The following is a 21,180-nucleotide window of genomic DNA, read 5'->3' as shown; positions in this document are numbered from 1 at the left end:
ATACTTTGTTTTCTACGTCCGTGAGTCTGGCTTTGGTATGAGTATCAAATATATACTATTTTGTAGAAGTATAAGGTGTGATTGTTACATAACTCTGAAGATGACAACGATGCTGACTGCATTTCAGTGGACTACCTTTTGTAGACTGAGCATCTGGGAGGAGGGAGAAGCTCTGTGCACGTGTGCTTGTGCATATGTGCGTGTGTCTGTGTGTTTATATATAGACGTCCACGGTGTATAAATATACACTTTACATTATGTAAGAGAAAGTGACATCACAGGAAAAATGCATATATATTATTGGGCACGTTCGTCTAAATGAATGAACAAAGAAGCATTGAGAACGCCAGCTCGGTGGCGCAATGCTGCCTGCACACAGGCCCCTGTCTTGTGTTACTCGTACACAAAGAGAGGGCTCCTGGACATGGCCTCCCAGCTCCACAGCACCTGCTCTTCTGTACTACGCTCTCCTGTGTTCTCACTGCTGCTGCCACCCAGAGCTTTTCCTGCCCCCCGCACCAGGACCAGGCACCCTGTTACAGAACTTCACAGCACGCTGATTTCTCCTTCGAAAGTACTTGTCACAGTTGATATTTTACATTTATTTGGCAGTATCTGTTTGCATGTCTCCTTTACCAGACTACACTGTTAGCAGCAATGAGGGCAGAGAGCTCATCTGATTTTGCTTTCCATGTTTTCCCCAGTACCCACTGGAGTGTGTGGTACAGGATAGATGCTTGATCGGCTGGGTGGATGTATGGATGGATGGATGGCTGCATGGACAGATGGATAGTTGGATGAATAGATGGATAGACAAGTGGTCAGATGGATGGTTGTTTGGATGGATGCATTGGATGGATGGATGGTCAGATGGATAGATGGATGGAAGGATGGATGGATGGATGGATGGATGGTCAGATGAATAGATGGATAGATGAACGGATAGATAGACAGATAAGTATCACAGATCTGCCCTTGAGGAACTTACTGTCCATTTGGAGTCATAAGATCTAGACCCACAAAACGGTCAGTTGTTAACTCAGGGCACCTTGTGGTCTAGTGTGTTTAACCAAAGGACTTACTCCTGTGAGAGGAATGAAGAAGAGGAAGGACCTTGTGGCTCGCAAGGGTGGAGGGCCCATGGTCATCTCCTTGAAGGAGAGAGATTTTGTTTGTATGAAGCAGGAGACACATTTTCAAAGGACCCAAGGACAGCTTCTTCCAACTGCAAACACCTTACTACGCCTTGGCTGAAATTCAGTGCTGCGTTTTTCAACTCCTCAGTCTTTATTAGCCATTCCTCCTGCCAGGCCCCATGCCAGGTTCTGAGGACACAAACCAGAGGGTCCTTGTCTGAGAGCCTCAGAATCTGGGAGACATCTATAAACACAGTCTAACCATGCAGGCCACAGCTCAGAGGCATGAGCACGGAGCAGGAGTAAGACAATCCAACCACTTTGGTGGGGCAAAGAGTCAGGAAGGAGGAGTATTTAAGCGGATTCCTAAAGGCTGGACGGGAGATTGTGCTGGTAGGGGAAGAAGCACTGGCAAAACAGAGGACCAGGTGAGAGCTTGCGGCTTTCTGGCCCGAGTGCCCACGGCTCACGGGGAAGGCGAGAGATGAGGCTGGGAAGTTTGGTGGCCCCACCCGGGTGGCTAAGGCCTTAGGCTTTGTTCTGGAGGTGATGGGGAGCTCTGGATGGCAGTTAAGCAGTGGAGAGACCTGGTCATGCTTGAGGCAGGGTGAAAAAGGGGCAGGAGGGGAAGAGGTGGAGGTAGGGAGGCTGGCTGGGAGGCTACAGCACGTTTGAAAGTGTTGCAGGCCTGAACAGAGGCTCTGAACAGGCAGGACATTTCATTCATTCATCTCCGAAAGTGGAGACGAGGCAGGTAAAGATTTCTCACCCCACTGTCCAGAGCAGCCCGTGGGGGGAGGGAGGTGATGGTTGTTTCTCCTGCTCCAAGAAATTCAAGAAATCTGACCTCAGCCCTGCCCCACCTCCCAGGTAAATAGTGCACTTGGCGATGCTGTCTGTTCCCCCGATGCAGAAAGGAAGAGCAAGCCCCTCCGAGCTGCAGGGGGCAGAGCGCAGAGCTGGGCTTCTGCACGGAGTAGAGGAGGAGCGGCCCTTCACGGGCAGGCAAGGGGGCTAGGAGGTGGGGAAGGAAAAAAATGTGGAAAAGTGAGGACCGTAACCCTTGGTAAAATCCAAACTAAGAGGAAAAGTGAGGAATCTAGAGAAAGGGTCCCACGAGACTGCAGGCAGGATTTTCCATTTCCAAACAGACGTGAGGAGGAAGATTTCATTTGCCACGAGTTTGGGAGAAATGACTCAGGATTACACAACAGAAGGTAATATGGTACAGATGGGTTAGAATGTGTACATAGCTCTGTCTCCTAAAAATATTTTTTTAAGGAGATGCTCTGGGGCCAGAATCATAAATGCATGACTACGTGACAGGGTAGGCCAGACAAATGAGGGAAGTGGGCCGCATGTTCAAAATGCAGTAGGTCAAGCATGATGGTCGACTGTAGGCAACACCGGCCTGTAGTATCCAGGAGACAATAGAGAGGGGTGGAGACTGTGGCAAAGTAGAGAGCGCAGAGCCAGCCAAAGGGAGCAGCACCAGGTCCAGCCAGGTATTGCCATGAATGAATACAGGTCCAGGGTGATCACATCTTCTGATTTTTTCCCCAAAATTCAGTAATTTGGATTTTTATCTGAAACCTCCTGATTTGTAAATTGTAGCAACGTGTTCAGATATTTTTCAGATCATCGTGCTGCCTACCCTGTGCAAACAGGCAAACCCACCCAGCCCATGGCACCCGTGTGCCTCTGCTCTAGACCAGCCTCACGGTCAACTGGAAGCACGTGTTGTGTAATTTCTGCTGCCTCCGCCAGTGTCCCCAGCTCTCCCAGAGGAGGTCTTCAGGGAAAACTGGACTGGGGGTCAAGGGGTGGAATTTACTCCCCACTTCTACATCTAATGGAATTTCTAGAGCAGACCCTTCAATCTCTCCGGGCCTCAGTTTACCCCACCTCTATAATGGCACGAAGATCTCTAAGGGCTCTTCCAGCCATAGTTCTCTCGTCCATTCTCACCTTCCTTAAATTACTACCATCTTCCATTAAGTAAAAGGCCCTACTATGTGCCAGGCCCTGGGCTCCCACACCCAAGATAACACAGCTATGGCTGCAGCAAGAGCTGGCTGCATCCTAAAACTGTGTGACTCCAAAGGCCACTGGCTAAAGCACTCTGTTCTACCATCTCCAGGAAAAGCAAATTATTAAATAATTCAGAGGCACACTTAGGGGAAGAAGAAATATGTTCAGTTGCTTTTCATGCTCCTCCCGAACTTCTAGGAGACCCTGAGAGCAGTTTTTGGTAGCTCCTAGGCCAGATTTTTGAGGACTCTCTCCAACCTTGCAAAAGGCAGAGAACCAGAGGACTTCCCCCAAGGCAAGAGGAGCAAACAACACCAAATACACGGCGGTGGGGGGGGTCGCAGCTTGGCAGCCGAGCCTGGACTCCCCCAGGGCTTCAGACAGGCCTGGGCCCACAGAGGCATCAGTTTGCATGAAAGGCAGAGGAAGCCCCTGGAAAAGGACTGAGCAGCAGAGAAAGGGAGTCGGGGTGCATGGGCAGGCTGGGGGCATAGCCTCTGCTGGGGGGCAGGGGCGACTCTTACTGCAGCTCATGCTTGTCCCTTTGCTCCAGCGTGGGGACCAGGACAGAAACCAGAAGGCCTATTTAATTAAAGGGCTTCCCCTTCCTCCAATTGCTTTTTCTTCAATTATTTCAAAGGTCACTACTTTCTACTCAGTTGTTGAAGTCAGAAACCTGGATGACCCTTGACCTCTCCTTTCTCCTCAAGCCCCCAGTTCAATCCATCGTCAAGTTGGGTGACTCTCCCTGAAAAGTCTCAAGAATGTGCTAGCTCCCCTCTGTCTGCACTCGACGCCGTGGCAGGGATTGTCTCCACCATCTCTCTGGCTCCTTCCCAATCTATTCTTGACACAGCGGCTGGAGGAATTTTTATAAAATGCAGATCTGGCCTTGTCACTGTTCTGCCCTTAAAACCCATCAGTGGCTCCCCAGGGCACCATTAATAAAACCCACGTTTCTCTCCGCGACCTACAAACCCCTGCAGCCTCGGGCCCTCACACACCGTACACCAGCCACCCTGGCCTATTTTCGGTTCTTCCCATGCTTTGAGTCCTTTCTGGCTTTGGAGTCACACTGACCTGGATTTGAATCCCAGGTCACCTTGGGTAGGTGGCCGTACCTCTTTGAGCCTCACTCTGCTTCCCTCTGAAATGGGCATAATTATGTAGCTTATTTCAAGGCTGAAACAACACAGCCTCTGTGCGGCGCTCTTTTGCTGGAAACCTACAACCTCACGGAAAAGGGAGGAGGGGTTAATTTCGTATCTTGATAATCTGATCAGCATCTTCTACTTTAACAACAAAATAAGTCGGAGATATTAATAAATTTTGGCTTCTTTTGGTGGGGGAAGGTAATTAGGTTTATTTATTTACTTTTTTTTTTTTAATGGAGGCATTGAGGATTGAACCCAGCGCTCAGCATGCACTCTATCCCTGAGCTATATCCTCCCGTCTAATTTTGGCTTCTTTTTAAGTGAGTTACACAATGAAGTATCAACTATTTTCACTTAAAAAAAAATTACAATGTCTATGCCACCTTATTTTGAATGATGTGTTAATCCTTCCCTTGTTTTTCTTTATAATTTGATGACCTACTTACGGATTCCTATGCAATGTGAAAGCAGTTTTGGCTGCTTGGGGACTTTGTGTAAATGAAATCGGACTGGACGCGTTCTGTGACTTGCTGATTTCACTCGCATTAGGCTCCCCCAGGCCCGGGTGTGCAGCGGGTCATCCGTCCTCACTGCTGGGCTGTGTTCTGTGGGAGGAGTATCGCCTTGTTTCCTCACGCATTCTACTCTCTGGACGTTTGGGCTGTTCTGATTTCTGCAATCGTTAGTAGTGTTGCCATGAGTGTGCGCTCCAGGCACGCGAGTGCATGAGTGTCTGGAGGGTACACAGCCGGGACTCCAGCTGTGGCTCCCCAGGTATGTGTGTGTTCAGCTGAACTGGGTAAAGCTGGACTGTTTCCAAAGGGATCATTCTGCGAGGCTTCTCCCCCCAGCGAAAGATGAGAGTGCCCACTGGTCTGCATCCAGGGCTTTAGTTCATAAGAACGACTGGGGTGTTGTGTGCCTTCAGTTCTTGCCTGAGCCCACCAGGACTACCAGGGCCTGGGCTGATGGAAGTCTTGACGAAGTCCAGAAACGATGCAGCCTGCTTTTCTAGAAGAAACTTGAGACTCTTTAGCCAACCTGGCCAGGGGGAAATAAGACCATTGTGTTCCTTTTCCCAAAACCTTCCAAAGGTGTCCTCCTCATCTGCATTCAAGTTCAGCATCCTTCCTGTGTGTGCAAAGCACCATCTCCTGTGCGTGAACATGACAAACGTGTCGCCAGGGGTTTACCCTTCAGAACCCTCTGTAGGAACACTCTTGCTCGAGTCTCTCCCTGGCTTCTTGCTCCCTCAGTCCCTTCAGGTGTGTGCCCAGGGACCTTGTCTGACCACCCCATCTAGAGGACAGGCCACCACCCATCACTCTCTGTCCCTGCCCAGCTCTATTTTTCATGCAAACATGACCTCACAACGCTTTATACACAGGTGTTCCTCTGTTGTCTGCTTCTCCCCCAGGGCGTGAGCTCCGAGAGGCACGGGTGCATCTTGTTTCCTGCCACTGGGCTGTGCCTACAGCAGTGCTCTCTCAGGAAGTATCTGTTGAGTGAATCAATGAGTGAATGAATGAATGAATGTATTGCCCGCCATACACTAAAGCCGCAGATTCGGAGATTAGTTCAGTCCTGAGTTCTTTTCCTTGAACAACATCCCTTACTAAATTTTTTGGCGGAATTGTACAAAGTAGGGTTCTCTCATTACTACGAGTGAGAACGCCCAGTGATCACATGCATCGATATATACACATCTATACAAAAAGTAACCTCTCCACGTTCATTTCATTCCTCCTTTCTTGCCCAGCAACTGGTGTTAGTGGTCTTCATGCTCAAACACATACACAAATAGGGCTTTTTAGGTGCTTTTTACCAAAAAGTGGGATCCCATTATTGGCATTATGCTATATCTTGTTTTTCTCATTTAACTGTATCCTAGACAGCAATCCAGATTATTGGCTAAATAGCTCATTTCTTTTTAAAACTGCATTAATATTCCATTGGGTGGTTGACCAGTGATTTACTCAACTGGCCCTCAGTTGATGGACATACAACTGCTGTTTCCAGATCTTTGCCACTACAAACAGTGCTGCGATAAAGACACAACTCACAAATCTTATAAACTGGTGGTATGTTGGATAGATTCTCGTAAAGAATTATTTAGTCAAAATCTATGAATATTTTGTATTTTAATCACTATAACAAAGTTCCTTTCCAAGAAGCCATTTGTCCTGCCCCTTTGTTTTTCCAGGTGGCTTTCCTCGCTCTTGGCTTCCCTGGTCCTGGCTCCCCACTCCCACCCCACCCAAAGTCACCCAGAAGTTGGGTGCATCCTGAACTTCGTCCCTGGAAGCCTGCTTTCCAGGTGTGTGGTTGCTCCTGGCCAGCCTGCTTATTTGGGGGAACCAATTCCAACCCCACTCCCCGCTCCCCTGCAGGTGCCTTGACCATGTTCCCCTCAGCTTCTCAGCTAGGCCAGGTCTGGTCAGGTGAGGTGGCTTTGGGAGCAAATGCAGAGAAAGAGGAGGGGAGGAGGAGAGAGAGGAGGAAAGTGACTGTTGGAATAAGGGCATGTTCTCATTCTGCGCTGGGTCCCCTTTCTGTTCTGTCTTAGAGCTAACGTCATCCTAATGATGATGATGACAACCATAGCAACAGAAATAATAAGAGCAATTGACATTTATAGCAGTGACCCTCAACAGGGGAGGGGTTTGCCCCCAGGGGACATGTGGCAGTGTCTGGAGACATGTTTTGTTGTCACAACTTGGAAGAGGGTGCTGTTGGCACCTAGTGGGTGGAGGCCAGGGGTGCTGCTGCACATCCTGTACTACTGGGCATCCCCCAACCACACGTGCACAGCAAGAATTATCTGGCCCAAAATGTCAGCAACACCAAGGCTGAGAAACCCTGGTGCACGGTCAGCTTACCATGTGCTGGGAACTGTGCTGGGTGCTTTGTCTGGCCTTTCTACCATCTGATTTAGTCCTCATGCCATTCTTTGAGCTAGGATTATCACCACACCCACTTTATAGATGAAGAGACTGAGGCTCAGAGAGGTGAAGTGATCTGCTCAAGGCCCACAGCTTTGGAGAGGCAGGGGAAGCATTTGAACTCTGGTCTGCTTGACTCCACTACCCCAGATGGTCTCTGGTCCCCCTTTTCTCTCCTGTCCTTGTGATTGAGTGTCAGTGGGTCATCTGGCTTCATGCTCTAGCCCTAGATGGAGTGTCTAATACAAATCAGGTACCAAAGGCTTGTGTGGGGTGAGGGTCTGGTGTGATCTTGGCCCCTCCCATGTACCTCGGTGGCAGGGGAGGCTGACAGAGGGCCAGGGATACCTTCCTCCTGGTACCTAGACCCCTAGCTCAGGCCCTGCTCTGGGGCATCCTCTATGAGCTAAGAAGCTGGCAGAGAGGGGACACGTGGGCAACAGATCCTGTTACATCTGATGTGACGTTCCCAAGCCAAAGGTGGCTGTTCTGTACTACAGCTGGGAGTATATATTCACATCCTTTTCATATGTGTGTGTGTGTGTGTGTGTGTGTGTGTGTGAGTTCACCTACATGTGTACTGGTTTGTATGCATCATGGCAGATCTATGGCTGTACATGTGTGAGAGTGTGTTGTGTGTCTTTGTGCAGAGGTGTCCTTCTTTGTGTATGTGACACCTGCCTTTCTCTATTTGCATGTGTTTGAATATCCAGGCAGACATGTCTGTGGGCTTGCTTCTCTCTGTGCTAGTGCTGTGTCCTCGTGTGCGTGTGTATATAGGCAGGTGCCTGTGGGCATGGTTGTTGTATCTATGTGTGTGTGAAATGAGTCTGTGCACGTGTATGTGCACACATGAAGGTGTGTTGATGTTTTTTTATGTACGCAGATGTTTGTGGGGGGGGGTGTATCCATAGCAACATTTCTGTGTTTGAGGAGACAGTCTGTCTGCATGTAAATGGGTGCCTGTGACGATGTAGGCTGTGTCTCTGTGTGCGTGTAGATGGCGGTGACAGTGATTGCTCTGTGTGTGTGTGTGTGTGTGTGTGTTGAGAGAGAGGGAAAGAGAGGCAGGGAGAGAGTGTGTAGATGGTGGTGAGTGTGCACAGTGATTGCTGTGTATGTGTGTGTGTTTTGTGAGAGAGAGAGAGACTTCAGGCTACCACCAACACAAATGAAGCTGCAAACGCTGCTCTTCATTTGTTCCTTGCAGCCTCCAAGGGTCTCAGCACCTTACGTCTCCTCAGGCCAGAAGAGGTAACCGTGTGGAGGGGAGCGGGTCCCCTTCCCTGCACCCCACTGGCTGCCATGGTACGAGATGTCAGGGACAGTGACTGCCAGCCAGTCACTGAGGCTAAACACTTCCTGAGACCCGAGGCCATGTTTGCTTAAAGCCCCAGGGCCACGGCACACGGGCAACCTCTGGTTTGAGTGCTTTCCCTTCTGGGGGCCGAGGAGAGCAGGTGCTGGCGGACCAGGTGACGCGGGGTTGCACTTCCCCTCGGCGGGATGGGCGGGCCTCGTCAAGGTGGGCCTCACCTCAAGAAAAGTTGAACTTTGGCGATGCATTCACTGCCTAGTTCATTTAAAGTGATGTGTCCTAAACTCTATAATGTTTTTGCCAAATCTGTACATCTCCTGTAACTGTTCTTTATTTAGCATTTTAAAAATTGATCTGCTTTTAAAAATATTTAAAAGCTTTACTCAAAGCAATTATATCTTAAGTAATCAAAGATTAGATATGCTACTTATAAATGGATATATTTTTAAAATGAATTTAATACATATTAAAGTAAAGGGCCCTGATCCCTGTACTCCTTTCAGATCCTCTTGCTTGCCCCGCTTTGGGATGAGAGTGCCCTGGAAGTCCCCTCTTGCCTTTAGCTTTAAACATAACAGCATCAGAAGATCTGATTTCCATACGACTTGCTCAGAAAGACACCTTTTACAAAACAAAACAAAATAAAAACCAACAAACAAAGAAGGCAGGTCTGGTGTATACCTGCACCGGGAGAGAGGTTTCCGGGGCCCCAGATGGACGAGGCTCTGTCTCCCCGGACGGGGCGGCACGCCCTGGAGCCTGGGATTGCAATGCCTAAGGAGCTCTGCCTCCCCTCCGGGGCCAGGTCTGCCTGTGCTGTCATTGCCTTGGTGACCCTGAGCGAGGTGGCAGGCACAGAACTCTCCTCCCTTTGCAGGTGGAGAGAACAGAAGAGGGGGAGGGGAGGGGAGAGAAGGGAGGGAGGGAGGATGGGGGCACAGATGCCCAGACAGATGGGCCCGGCCGCCAGCTCCCCCGGCCTAATGAATTTCCTTCCCCAGCCCTCAGGCAGGTCAGTAAATGAAACCAGTGACAGCATCCGGGATGCTTCCAGGACGAGGCTAATAAATCAGGCCTAGGATGAGTCCTGCTTCCCTGGAGACGAGGGGAGGCAGGCCAAGCAGAGGGAAAGCTGGCGGGTCCCCAGAGCCCTGCAGCAGCCAGCCTTTGGGTGACACTGAAAGGAGGACGTTCTGAGGAGAGTCGGTGGCCTCGGAGGCACTAGCTGTGCAGGGTTGTGTCCCCAGAGCCGACTGGTGGCGGGGGGTAGGGGAGAGGGGGTGAGTTCTCCCAGTGGCTTGGCTCCCTGACCTTTGGGGCTCAGCACAGGAACCCCCCACTCTTCCGCTGCCATTTCATTTATTCCTTCAAATCCAGTCCAGGAAGGCATCAGTCCTCTTCAGGGAAATCTTCCTGGACCCTGAGGGCCCACGCCCATGTGCCCCTAGGGGTCCCTGAACTTCCACCTTCAGTCCCACCACGCACACGCAGGGTTCACTGCTCCTCTTCTGGAATGCAGGCTGGCCGGGGGCAGCGATGGCCTCTACCCTCGCGGCCGGCGCAGCTCCTAGCTTGTCGTAGGTACTGAATATTCGCTCACTAGTAGTTGAGTGAAAGAAAGAAGGGAGAAGCTGGAGGTTCCAGGGGTTGTGACTTCTCTGGGGGAGCGAATCCCCCCCCACCCCTGGACAGGAGATGGGAAGGCGTCTGTGCCACTCTGGCAACCCAGAACCCTGGGGACACCCAGGTGCTCCCTGTTGGCCCCACCACTAACTGGGGACGGGACTTAGCCTATCCTGAGCCCCCAGGTTCCCATCTAGGTTGTGCGAATCCAGTCAGGTGGGGATTTGGAAATGCTTTGAGAGGCGACAAGTTTCTCACACCTGCCAAGAGTTACCTATGAAATCACACACTCTCCGTCCAGTGGCATGGGGGCAGGGGGACAGGGGTACAGGGGGACAGGGTAGATGACAGAATACTTCCTTTAACTTCATCTTGCAGATGGGCAACCCCAGTCCAGGCAAGGGCAGTGAACTTGCCCTCGATCAGGTTAAGTGAGCACAGCATGATGATGAAACAATATATTAATAAAACCAACTTTTTATTGAAATCCTGGGACTAAAGCCCATTTCCGTTCCTGCCACGTGTTGCTCCCCTGCCCCAGCCCGCCATCCGCTTGCTAACTTCCTCCTGCTCTCTTTGCACACACTGGGGTACAAGGGCTTCCCAGGGCAAGTCTGCTTTGTCCCAAAGAAGAGGATTGTGGGGATGTGTTGTGAGTGTGTGTGTGTGGGTGTGGGTGTTGGATGTCATGGGCATTTGCGGATGCTCCTGCGCCCGCGTGCGGATGCGGCCGAGTGTGTGTGCGCATGCGTGGAAACGAGAGGGTGGGATTCAAGGGCACAAAGTACTCCATGAAGTGTGAATCTGCATCTATTAATGGGAGCGTGCTGTGAGAGGGTGAGTGGGCGTGCGTCTGCGTGTGTGCCTGGTGCATGTGCGCCTAGCGCAGCTGTGTGCCCCGTGCGTGTGCACACCCGGCCCCCTGGAGGGGAGGGAGCAGATGTGGGTGGGAGGTCTCTCTGGGTGAATTTCGGATGACAGCAGAAGGGCTCCGCGCTCGGCCAGGAATTCTGGGGTTCGCCATTCCAGGCCCAGCTGGGCAAGGCTCAGGCCAGAGAAAGGATGAGGAGTAAGACCTTTGGAGGGCATTGTGGGGCCAAAGTGAGCCTGGCCCCCGTGAGGGCAGCATTTCCATGGAGAAATCCCCGGGAGAAGCAGGCTGTAGTGCGGAACAGTGCAGCCACAGAAGACCACCCCCCACCCCTCTACCCCACTCTCCTGCCACCAGCCTCACGAGTCCTCAGGGACACAAAGCAGTAGGTTGTCTCAGCTGTCAAATATCTGAGAATCTGCGACCTCTTGATTCTTGAATGGAACATTTTGCACATCGTGTCACCAGAGAGGGACTATCCTCTTCCCTCAGTTCCCATTCAAAAAGTCCTAGACAATGTCTCTGATTGGTCTGGATGGGGCCAATCAAAACTGCCTGAGGTAGGAGGGTATCACGATTGGCTCAGTTTGGACCAGTCAACAGAGGTTGGGGAGCAGGGTCATAGAAAACATGGCCTCTTCAGAGAGAGGTCTGGTGGTTGGAGTAAGGGCAGAGTTCTTCTCAGGAAATGAGAGTGGTGCCCGGTGGGTAGGATCATGGTTATTGATTACACCTGATCTGCTGTCCAAATGCTTGAATTTTCTTCAGAGGTTTATCTGATTGGGCCCCAAACGTGTTTCAGTGTCCAGGGGCTCCTATGGACACTATTAAACTCATACTGAAGTTGAAATTAGCTTCCAAGGACTTGAAATACTTTGGGAATAGGATAAGACCCCATGCCTATGGGATAGCTTTGCAGTTTGGCTTCAGGACCTGTCAATGCATGTATAAAACATTCTTTTTAATGGCTGAGTAGTATTCCATTGTATAAATAGACCACATTGTCTTTATCCAGTCATCTGTTGGTGGACATTTAGGTTGCTTCTGTGTCTTAGCTATTGTAAATAGTGCTGCTATGAACCTTGGGGTGCATGTATCTGTTTGAATTAGAATTTTGAATGAGAGTCATCACACTCCTCTGCCCTGGTTTGTGTTCTCTCCCATCTGAGGAACAGGTCTGTGCTCCCCTTCAACATTCCAGGATGCACTGAGGGCAGGAGAGGGTGTGGAGTTTCGAGTCAGAGACAAAGGGAAGTCTTGCCTTTGCCATTCAGCTCTGTGACCTGGAGTCCTTCCTTGCCCTCTCCGTCCCTTAACTTCTTCATCTGTCAGTCACGGGGAATAATGATCCCTGCCTCCCAGGCGGGTGGTGAGAGTCTGTGAATATAATGCAGAGAAAGGGCCTGGAACATCTCTGATGCCTAATAAGTGGTAGCTGTTGTCTTTCATTTCTAGGCCTCAGCACCTCATCTGAAGATGAGTGACATTGATTGCGCACTCCCTATGTACCAGGCTTTACCTGTAAATAACCAACTGTGTGTGGTTGATATTTTCGTGATCTGCCTTATATTTGAGGTCTCTGAGCCAAGAGAGGTGAAGTAACTTGCCCAAAGCCCCCAGAGTTAGTAAGTGATGGGTTCAGCATTCACAGCCCAGCATCTGGCTCTGGGTCCATCTGGCGATCTGGCCGCAGCGAACTCTGCCTCTTGTCTGTCAGATCACTTTGCTTGTTGTTCCAGAGTGACTGCTCAACCCTGGAGCCTCGGTGCTATGAGAAGATGGGCTGAGGACCCAGAGGCAGGGTGGAGTCCCGCTGTCTCCAGGTGCGCTGTTTGAATTCTCTATAGAGCATCTGTCGCTCCCCTCAGGTTAGATTGTCAGTGAGGGCCCTGCCTGCCCTCAGGGAGCTCAGGGTCTGGTGCCAAACATCATGGGGTGGCCGAGCAGAGCTGAACAGGTTCCCAGTCCAGCAGCTCAGCTCCAACACTTCAGAGCTGTGTGCCTTTGTATACGTCCCTGAGCCTCAGTTTCTTCATCTGTGAAATAGAGGTATCAATCCCAGTGCCACCCCCAGGGCTGTTTGAGGAGTGAGTGTAAAGCAATTAGAAAAGCTCTTGGCTCACAGGTAGAGCCCAGCAATGGCTGCTCTTAGAGGAGGAAAAGACCAGCGTGCTCCTCCCCACACTCAGGGCAGGCAGGGGCGTGTGCTCCAACACCAGGCAGCTGCCAACAGGCAGTCCAAGCAGTTTATTAAACATCTATTATGTGCCTCACGTTTAGCAATTATAGCCCCATCTGATCTTTACGGTAATTCCGTGGGGTGGCAGATCCTACCCACAACTTACAGATAAGGAAGCTTGGCTCAGAGAAGTCACACCCAAGGGCACAAGGCGGGTGTGAGGGAGCTGCACTCGCCACTCCTGAGCAGAGGGGTCAGGCTTCTCAGGAATGAGCCCGCGCTACTGGTGGGATGTGTGTGGAGTTGCCGCCAGGCCTCTTTCCTCCCTCTGGCTGGCTCCTGTCTCTTCGTTTCCCAAGGTGTTCCCCCCGGGGTCCATCGCAGGCTCTTCTCCTGGGGGAGCTCACCTACTCTCAGCTTCCCGTAGGACCTCTTGTCTTTAAGGTTCCTGTTCCTCAGGTGTCTGGCCTGTTTGCCTGTAGTTGCCCAACAACTAAATATAATTAAGCAGGGTCATAGTAAGAATTCATCATTGTGCTCCAGGCGGCCACCAACCCAGGGAGGCTCCCGTTGGCATCCCCAAGGCCCAGAACTAGTTGTTCAGCTCACTGACCTGGCTTCCGTCGCCTGCCCTCCCCACCACCTGTGGCTAATTGTGCCTGGCCCTCCAGAGCTGTGCTGTGAGAGTCAGCCCGAATTTCTCTGCTCCCCACCAGCCCAGCCTGGCCTACCCCATCCCTGGCCCACCCCCATCCTCAACTTGTGTCCTGATGAATCTTCTGAGAATCTGGATCTCAAAAATCTTCCGAGGACCTCTCTTTCGTGAAGTCCTCTCCAATCTGGGTTCCAGGTACTTCCATCCCACCGATCACCTGGTCCCATTCTCTTCTCTCATCGCCTTCTTCTCACTCCAGCATCTAACCCGGAGCTTGGCAGACAACAGTGAGTGCCTGTGATCTTACTGGAAAAAGCAGTCCCTGTGCTTGGGATCTCAGGAAGTCTTAGGAACGTTTCTTTCTGTCGGCCTGAATGGGGGTTGATCTCATGTCTTTTCGCTGCGTTTTTGGTTAACCGAAAATGTTGGAAACATGACCGCCCCTCCTTTTCAGCTCCCTGCAGCTCCCTGGTGTGATTTTCTGTTCGTGGCTCTCACTTCCCAAACATGTTTTCACTGGCTCTGCCTTTGTTATAGAAAATTCAGGGGTGAATTGGAAAGTTGATGCTGCCTGGTTGCCATGGCGATGCCAGCTGCTTCTGCCTTCGCACAAGGCGAAAGTGGCCACAGGGCTGACAAGATACGATCTAAGCCTCTGAGATCAAAACACACAAGGCCCTTCCAGTCTCTTTTAATGGCAACATCTTCCAAACCTTTAACCTCACCACCTGCTTTTTGGGGCGGTGGAGGGCTGTCCTACATACAGCCAATCTGTTGGTACAGTGAAAGAAACACAGTCCTTGAGTGGAAGTGGAAACATGCATCACCCTCGCCAGCCACCCCGAGGTGTGCAGACCTACTGTGTGACATCTATACGTATAGACATGAGTGAGTTTGGCTCTTACACCAGCCTTCATGATGCAGACAGAGGGCCCTGCCCTGTTGGTGTGTTTCCTTAGCTCCTGTCATGGAAATTTCCCTTTGTGGAAAGAGAGCTGTTTTGCAGTTAACATGACAGCATCTTTTCTGATTCCTGGATGATGAAAGAAAATTCTTGTGTGTCTGAATGGATGGTGTTCCCCAAAAAAGAGGAAAAGGCAAGTAGCCCAGGCATCTTTAGGGCGTTTGCACCTCGGGGTGAGCCCTGAGTAAGTGCCCAGAGAAGAGCTGATAATGGTGGAGGGAACACTTTGGGTCATGTTTGGTCTTTACCACAAGCCTGTGGATTAGAGGCTCTCATTATCCCCATTTTGCAGATGAGGAAACTGAGGCTTAGCGAGGGCAAACAAGGCACCCAAGATGGCACTTCTGGCGGGCAGCTGAGCGAGGATTTGCATCAAGACCTCTTCTCCCGAAGCCTGAGGTCTTACACGACTTCACAGCACTATTGTGTACAAATGTGATGGGTAACGGTTATCACCCCCAGTTTACACCTGAGGATGCTGCGGCTCCCAGAGATGACATCAAATGCCAACGGTCACTCAGCTAAGAAGTTGCAAAGCCAGGATGTGAAACTCGGTCTCTTGTGCTCCAACCTTTGCTCACGCTGCCAGGTCACTGGAATAGGCAGGGGAGCATCTTGGACACAGGGAGATGCTTCCTGGCTGTGCATGGGCGTTTTACAAGCGAGAAGCTCTCTAGCTCTCTCCTGAGCCCCAGAACTCACCCAGAGAGTGCTGTGACGAGTCCTGCCAGGCTGGGAGACCCAGACTCCAGCCAGAGCTTGGTGTTCCTGCGGCGATCTGAGCCCAGGAGAGCAGCTGCACCCGCAGCCCCCCTCCCCCCGGCAGGCCCTGTGCTGAATCAGGAGCAGGTGATGCTGCCGAGAGGGGCTGTGGGGGCCGCTTTTGTGCACCACGGGGGCCGCATTTGCTCTGGAGGTTAGTCATAGCTGCTCGGCCTACGCAGATGTAACCAAGCCACTGACGACTGAGATCTCTGCTGAACAGGCCCCAAGGCCCCAGGGGAAAGCATGGGTCTCTTCCTAAAGAGCCACCTGGACCTTCCAAGGAGGATGGCACATGCCGGAGAAGCTTTCTGAGGATGGTCAGAGGGAGCTCAGCCCGGTTCAGGGGGTTATGGGGAAGTTTGCTTTCCTAGGGGTTTATGCCTCCAAAGAGAAGCAAGGGAAGAAATCAAAGAAAGAAAAGCGTGAGGAAGGATAAATTGGGGGTTTGGGATTTGCAGATACAAACTACTATATATAAATAGATAAACAAGGTCCTACTGTAGGGCACAGGGAACTATATTCAATAACTTGTAATGGCCTATAATGAAAAAGAACATGAAAAGGAATATATATGTGTATAAATGAGTCAGTATGCTGCACACCAGAAGTTAACACGACATTGCAAACCTACTAGACCTCAATAAAAAAGAGAAATACGACTCCCCAGTTTATAACCAAACCACTCAGCCTTCTGATGTCACCAGGTGTTTTACCGTCCAGGTGCCCCGGGCTCCTGTCCCACATGCACTAGGGGGCTCCCCAACGGGCTGACAGCCAACCTCATGTCCACTTTTTGCTTCTCTGTTGTTCCCCTGACCCCGGTTCCTCACAGTTTCTCAGATCCAGCGTAGACTCACCTTTTCCTTCATTTCCTCCTGGGAAGGAAACCAGCTTTTGGATTCACCCAGACTGGAGTTTGGATCCTCCGTCCACCACTCTTAGGTGTCTGAGCAATTTGTTTCGCTTCTGGGAGCCTTCATTTTCTCCTCTGTAAAATGGAGTCAGTTACACCTGTTTCTCTAGGTGGCTGGGGGATCACCTGAGAATGTGGAGGTAGACGTCCAGCTTAGCATCTGGCCCAGGGCCAGCGTTCAGCATGGTTCCCTTTCCCACCTTCCCTTCATCCTCTGTAGGGCCGACATGTGTGTGGTCTGCAGCCAGCTGGACGCTGAGCTGGTGGCCCCCGTGAAGGCCTCCTGCAGGCCTGGACACTGGTCCGCCTCAGCCCCGGGGCCACTCCTTGTTATCCAGACCGCCTGCCTCTCATTACAGAGCCGGCCTGTAATTAGACAGCTGCCTGGTTTCGGAGAACATGCCGGCCAGCACCCCCAGCTTCCCGCCTCTGTCGGGGCCATTTTCTTGTTGATGAGAACTCAGCCCTGTGCACAGGGACATCTTTGGAGATGAGGCCGTGTCGGTTCTCAGCATGGCCTTCCTTAATGCAAGGTTAACTGAGACAAGGTCTGTGTGACTTGGATGGATGGAGAGAAGGATGCCAAGGAGGGTCCTGTCACACGAAGGCCCAAGACTTCAGTCCTGACATTGAGTGCAAAGGAAAGGGTCCTGGAAAATAACTGAAAATAACTCCACCAGGCTGCAGGCCACCCCACTGCAGATTCGGGAACACGCTGGGGTTCCATAGCGTTCCATGACTGTCCCCATCCTAACATCTCAGCCTGAGACAGAGGAGTCCAGGGTCCCAGAGCCAGGCAGACTTGATCTGAGTCCTGGCTCTGCCTCTTACCAGCTTGTGTGACCTTTGGCAAGTGATTTCACTGTTCTGAGTCTCAAATTCTCCAACCATAAGGTACTTCTGCAGCTTGTTGTGAAAATTAAATTGATGCAAACACGTGGACGAATATCACTCTGAACAGTGAGTGACAGCTACTAATGTTTTCTTTAGCCTGGTCCCCTCCTGTTCCTCCCTAAATAGGCCTTTCACATTGCTGTGCTTTGCACGTGCGAGCCCCTCTACCCAGATCACTGATCTCCTACATGACTTGCTTAGCAAACTTCTATTGATCCTCCAAAGCCCAGCTTAAGTGTAACCTCCTCCGTGAAGCCTTCCCTGACTTCCCAAGCAGTTAGTTATTTTGTCCTTGGTACCCCAACGGTAATTTGCTTATACTTTTTATACCATCCTGCCACATTGTATGGGAGCTATCTGTAACTGTCTCTCCCATCTTTTCTGCCCTCCACCACGCCCTGACTCCTTGACTCGGCTGTGAGCTCTTGGAAGACAGAGTCTCTACTTGCTCTTCCTGGTAATTCCCAGAATGGGTGCTTGTAATTGTGTAATCAATTGAATAAATGAGTGCATGGAACAAATGAATGGATGGATGATTACACAAAAGGGAACATTAGGCAGTAATAAAAGAAAAACACAGAGAGAAATTTGCTCTTTCACTACATTTTGCTTTACTCAAACCCAAGCTGGGCTTAGAGTTCAGGAACAGAAGGAAACATGTACTCTTCCGATCTCATCTGTCCATTCATTGAACATGGGTGTGCGTATTCTGTGCCTGGTCCTGTCCCAGAAGCTGGGGTTTCAGCCAAGAATCAGACCCTCGGAGAGGCTCCGAGGTTTCAATATAGGGTCTAGCTGGTGAAACGGACTTGAGGAGATCCACAGCCTGTTGGCCTGGTACCAAGCATGGGATTGCTGGATCTTATGGTAGCTCGATTCATAGTTTTTTGAGGAATCTCCATACTGTTTTCTATAGTGGTTGCACCAAGTTACATTCCCACCAACAGCATACAAGGGTTCCCTTTTCTCCACATCCTTGTCAATATTTGTTATTTGTGGACTTTGAGGTCTGGAGCTCAGTAAAAGTGATCATTTCATGACATACGTAAGTCAAATCATTATGTTGTGCACCTTTAACTTAATTCAGTGCTGTGTGTCAATTGTATCTCAATAAAATTGGAAGGAACAAAAAAGAAATGTCTACTAAACCAACAATGATGACGATGGTAATGAAAATCAAAATGATGCTGATTGTATTAGTCAGCTCAGGCTGCTGTAACAAATACCATAGACTGGCTGGTGTAAACAATACAAATATATATTCTCACAGTTCTGGAGGCTGGAAATTTCAAGATCAGTGTCCAGCAGGGTTCAGCTTCTGGTGAGAGCTCTCTTGCTGGCTCACATGGCAGGTGGCCGCCTTCTCACCATGTCCTCTTATCACTTTTCCTTGGTGTGTACACGTGGAGAGCTATGATCTCTTCCTCTTCTTATGAGGCCACCAGTCCTATTGGATTTGAGTCCCAGCCTATGATCTCGTTTAAGCTTAATTACCTCCCCAAAGCCCTATCTCCCAGTCCAGTCCAACTGGGGGTTAGGGCTTCAACATATGAATTTAGAGGGGACACAATTCAGTCCATAGCATTAATGCAGCCATAAGATAGAGAGAACATTAGTACCTACTTCCTAGAGTTCTTGTGAAGGTTAACTCAATGCCTGGCACACAGCAGGACGTCGAGGAGTGTAGGATGTTATTGGGTTGATTGTGCCTTGATATATTTGCAGGTTTAACCTCAGGTAAACTTAGTCCACCCAACATTCTCCACTTCTTCACTTCTCCATCTTTCCAAATGCTGTCCCCTCCTCCCTTCTCCTCTCCAGGGTAACTCCTACTCTCCCTGAAGGTTGCAGATCAGACCCCTTGGCTAAATTTCAGGGCCCTTCCTTCAGGTTCTGCAGCCCCATGGAGAAAGCTCGTCCTCCCATTGTAGCCCTCAGCACCCTGCGTTATAATGGTACCTGGTTCTCCACTGAGGCTGTCAGTCCCATGAGGGTAGTGGCTGGGCGTTAGTTTCTATAACCCAGCCCAGAGCCTGTTGCAGAAAGGGCTCAATAAGTCAGGTGAACAAATAAATTAGTTAACGGTTGATTCATTATAAGCCACCAACGTAAGACAAGCCTCAAAGAAAAACCATTTTTGCAGAACACATGTGGCCTTTATAACCTAACCGTACCAGAAGGGATGTCGCCTCTCTCTTAGGAAAGGAACCTGGGCTGGTGATTCGGCCACAGTCACTGGACTCAAGGGAGCCCTAAATCCCTCTTGCTACAAATATCAAACTTTTCAAGGAACTTTGCCGTAGGCCCTTAGATATTACAGCCAAGTGTATTATTTTCAGTTTGGGTGTCTGTCTGCCCGTCTCTGGCCTGAATCCGGGCCAAGCCCCAGGCACACCCCGCAGTTGCATCCAGCCATCTTTCGGTCCCACCTCCAGGCATGTAAGGTAAACAAGAGGTCAGCCCAGAAGACACAGTAGCATTTAAGCCTGAAGAATGAATCAGAGTTATTTAGAATATTAGTCAAGGCCAATTACTGTAATAACCCCAAATCTTAGTGACTTAAGCTAATACAAGTCTGTTTCCTGCTCCTGTCACAGTGTGCTAAAGGTTGGTGGGACTCTGCTCCACACAGTCATTCAGGGTCTCAGGTTCCTTCTGTCTGGACCTTCCTCTAGGCCTTTGGAGTCTCTTCTCTTCAGAGAGTGGATGGGGAAGTGGAGCAGGACTGAGCATGGGAGGTTTTAATAGGCCGAGCCTGGATATGTCAACATACTTCACTCATGGGTCTGAACTCCGTCTCTTGGCCACAGCTAGCTGCAATGGCTGCTGGGAAATGTAGTCCAGCTGCTGGGAAATGTAGTCCAGCTATGTGCTCAGGAAGGGGAGTAACACAGGTATTGTCATTGGGAGGGGTACAGGGAGGGGGATGTAGGGTACTTCAGATAGGGGAACTGTTGTGTGCAAAGGCCTGGAGGAAAGCTAGCGAAGTGTACTGGGGAACCAGCACTTAGGATCCCACCCCCTAAAGGGGGGCCATGGATAGGAGCTTATGCTCAAAGGACATCAGCTTGGGTCAAATGGCTGAAGCTGTTTCCAACTCAGACTGCCAGGTAAGTCTGTGAGCATGTGATTTCATAGGATTTAAAAAATAACGTTTTAATTTTTAATTTATTGATCCACAACCCACTCGTATGGATCAAGATTTTAAAAGCGTGAAAGAGTAAGTCATGGAATCTTCCTTCCACCCTCTCTCTTAGGGACCCACTTTGCCTCCCTGGAGGTGGCCAGTGCTCTCAGTTCCCTGTACGTTCCTCCAGTGATGTTTTGTGCACCTGTAAGTACTATATGTATTTATATTTTCCCTTTGCCTGTTTTTGCATTCACTGTAGTGTGCAATATCAAGTACCTTACTTTTTGTTTGAGAAATTTTTTCATGATGGTGTGTAAAGAGCATAGGATTCCATTGTATGAAATCTTAAGCCACCAAGACGGTCCCTTATTGATGGTCCTTCAGGTTGTTCCCAGTTTACAAATAATCTTGCAGATGTTAAGATTGTACACGTAACTTCACAGATGATTGAGTTTGTTGCAGGAAAAACTCCTATGAATGGAACTTCTAAGTCGAAAGATCACGCTGTTCAAACATGACCAGACATGAACCACCAGGCCACTCCACCTGCCCTGTCTGGGATCTTCTCTGTCCCACCCAGTGACACAGAGCTGGATGACACCCCT

At 50.2% G+C, this 21,180-nt stretch overlaps 1 long non-coding RNA gene across 1 annotated transcript in view; it reads left to right on the top strand.

Moving 5' to 3' along the window:
• LOC116285050 (uncharacterized) overlaps positions 1-20,765 on the top strand; it is a 311,898-nt gene extending 291,133 nt beyond the window's left edge. Inside the window, exon 7 of the long non-coding RNA XR_012063087.1 lies at positions 20,703-20,765. This is a non-coding gene — a long non-coding RNA (uncharacterized lncRNA). The remainder of the gene's footprint in view (positions 1-20,702) is intronic.
• The last annotated feature ends 415 nt before the right edge of the window (positions 20,766-21,180 follow it).

This window comes from Vicugna pacos, chromosome 22 (genome assembly GCF_048564905.1).
Source record: "Vicugna pacos chromosome 22, VicPac4, whole genome shotgun sequence".
Classification (NCBI taxonomy): Eukaryota; Metazoa; Chordata; class Mammalia; order Artiodactyla; family Camelidae; genus Vicugna; species Vicugna pacos.
The sequence above is the reverse complement of the archived record's forward strand: the minus strand, read 5'-3'. Positions and strand labels throughout refer to the sequence as shown.